A 3,406-nucleotide genomic window follows, 5' to 3' on the forward strand; every position below is an offset into this window, starting at 1 on the left:
CTTCTCAGTGAAGTTACTGACATCCAATGGAAGTTTGATTTTTGTGGTTTTCACAGAGAGCATCTTACTTCTTTGTACTTCAATTGCCTCAACCTCAAGGTCGACTGTATCTTCAACCTCCTCGACTTCTTGTATATGAGTTGTCTCCTCGCATTCTTCATCTGGTGTTGCATCCTGCTCCTCTAACACCTCATCAGGATTCTGCATGAGAAATCCAAACAGGCTATTCAGGTAAATCATAAAGCCAAAGGCTTCCTGAATGAGTTTGCATTCTTTTTGGTGCAAAGGGCAGGCTGAACGTCGACAAGAAGGTGGTAATTCCCTATACTTCTTCAGTCCTTGTCCCTTTCCACCACAGTCATTTAAATGCACAAGAGTCATAGTGGGCAGAACAACCCTCCCTACCTGCACCATCACTTCAAACTTATCTCTGTAGGACTGCAAGAAATTACTGTGCTGAGCTAACAGGTCTTCAATGTCAAACTTTGGGTTAAACATAGAATGAACTAGATCAAACTTGTCCCCAGCACCACAAGATGCTGCAAAATCAAATAGCCTCTCATCAATTGCAGCTGGGTCTTCCAGAGAAGACACATCCTCTTTGGATTTACCTTTAGTTGCACAGGGACTACTTTCTGGCACATCTGCATCATCTGAGAAGTCTATATTCCTCTTTCTTGTATTTTTCTTGACAAGTACTGTACAGGGTGAGGGAGCCTTGTAGGGTGAGGGATCCTCTTAGCTTGGTGACCTCTCTGATTGATCTTCACCAATTGACTCTTCTTCAGATATGTCCTGACAAAATTCAACAGTTCTTTTGGCAGAAACATTAAGAAACTGAGCCTGCAAAGGTTGAAATCTTGGCACAAGCTCTGGGTCTGGTTTCAGCCTCTTCTGCCTACTAGACCTTAATCCTATTCATCAGGAAACATGAAAAGTCTCACTCTCTCTCTCTCTCTCTCCATATATATATATATATATATATATATATATATATATATATATATATATATATATATATATATATATATATATATATATATATATATCTGTCTCTCTCCAAAGGAGTCCATCGCTCGGGAGAAAGACCTATTGTATGTACCATGGTTGATGAGGTAAAGAGAAAGATCATCCTTGACAATGGTTGGATCTACCTCAAAGGAACAGGTTGTAATGTATATGAGGATCGCACTCTTATGCAACAAAATGTACGTCGCAAAGCATATGAGGAAAGAAGCAAGAAGGTTAAGGTATCACCTCAAGAAGAAAAGCCACTTAAGGAGGATGCAAGTCCACCCAACGAATAGGGACACATGATCTATGAGACCAACTCACGCTTGCGAATAAGATTTTGGAATTGTAACGGGTATCCATGGAATGCGGGAATTGGCATTGATGAGCTTACCAATGACTCCGATGTGATACTTCTTATCGAAACATGGGAGCATGATACGCAACGAATTCTTGGATTTGACAAATACGATGTGCATTCTTTGATGTGGGCCAAAAATGCAAAGCAACGAAGAGGCCAAGGAGGCGTAGCATGTATGACCAAAAAGGGTTTGAAAGATGTTTCCATTGTCAAAGAAGATAAGTATAAACGCTACTTATGGCTGAAAATCAGCCCACCAAATGGTCAAGTCATGTTTGTGGCCGGCTGCTACATTCCTCACTATGACTCCAACTTTTATGCTTGCTTGAATATGGATAGAGATCAGCCCTTTGTTGAACTAGAGGAAGACATTGCTCATTACAAGGATCAAGGTGAAGTCATTGTTTTTGGAGACATGAATGCTCGCACAAATATGTTACAACACGACACACAACAAGTAGACATGCCGCATGTCTCAAGAAGAATGGATGACTCATACATGTATAATCGAAGTTCTAATGATGCAAAAGAAGTGGATCACTATGGAAAGTCACTTCTACATATGTGCAATAGTACCGGAATGCTCATTGCAAATGGTGTATCTCTATGGCAAGGCACGAATGACTTTACATGTAGAAAGCACAACGGTGCTAGCGTGATTGACTAAATGTTGTTCTCAGAAGCCACTCTAGAATGCATACAAAGCTTTACACTTGGTGAATGGAATCCGGAATCGGATCATAGGATGTTATGTATTGACCTCAAGTGTGGTAAACGGCCCGAGCATGTAGCCTCCAATCATGATGTGAATCATTTGTACCTACGTCTAGACTTCAAACGAGCACTTATATATGCTCATATGGTGGACCAAATGTTAAGCATGATAGAGCATCAAGAGAGCCCAACATTAGAATGCAAGTGGAAAGTTTTCAAAGAAGTAATTTTCTCTTGTGCGAAGGAATGCTTTTCGGTGAAACACATGTCTTGCAAAAGGTCTAAGAAGGGTAGCACCAAGAAGAAATGGTTTGACATGGAATGTAGTCAAGACCGAAAACACTTGCTAAGATTGGATGCAATCAAAGACAACGAAGTTTACTTGGAATGTTCACACACATACAAAGCACTTGTTCAAAAGAAGAGGAGAAGGTGGGAAGTCGAAAAACAACTTCATTTAGCACAAGAGAAAGCACATGCATGTGGCAAGTTTTGGCAAAATCTAAAAGGCAAGCGCGTTGAGAGCTTTGGTGACTTGACTCTTGAGGATATGTATATGCATTGTAAGAACCTCTATGAGCAACGCAATGTTGATAATATGGAGTGTTGTAGCTCCCTTCCGTTTATGTCTCCCTTCTTTACCATTGAAGATGTATGCCGCGCGCTTGAGAAACTTGCTACTCGCAAGGCAGGTGACCTTCAAGGTGTCAAGGGTGAAATGATTAAATGGACAAGAAAGAAAACACGATATTGGATATGCGATATGTTTAACCTTGCACTTCAGTATGGCATGCCTCATGATTGGAGTGCAAATTGGATCAAACCTTTGCACAAAGGAGGAGATGTAAACAATGTGAACAACTATCGTACTATAATGGTTGGTTCTTTAATGGCAAAGTTATTTGGATGTATCATGGAGATGAAGATAAGTGAATGGGCTGAAAAGAATGGCAAACGTGCACTTGGCCAAGCAGGTTTTCGAAAGCATCATAGCACTATTGATCACCTTGTCACTCTTCGAGTTCTTATGGAAGCGTCTCGATTGAAAGGAAAAAAGTTGTATTGTTGCTTTGTGTATTTCAAGAAAGCTTTTGACATGGTACCGCGAGGAAATCTTTGGAGACGTATGCAAAGTCTTCAAGTGCCGAGAGAATTTATGCATGCAGTCTTTCGCATCTACCAAAAAGTGATATGTCGATTACGTATTGGAGATGGAATTTCAGAATTTTTTGCAAGCATTATTGGTGTCAAACAAGGATGCCCACTTTCCCCAACCCTCTTTGGGCTACTCATTGATGAATTGGAATGCATGGTTCTTGA

Source organism: Adiantum capillus-veneris, chromosome 14, assembly GCF_014529385.1.
Source record: "Adiantum capillus-veneris isolate H3 chromosome 14, ASM1452938v2, whole genome shotgun sequence".
In the NCBI taxonomy this organism is placed as follows: Eukaryota; Viridiplantae; Streptophyta; class Polypodiopsida; order Polypodiales; family Pteridaceae; genus Adiantum; species Adiantum capillus-veneris.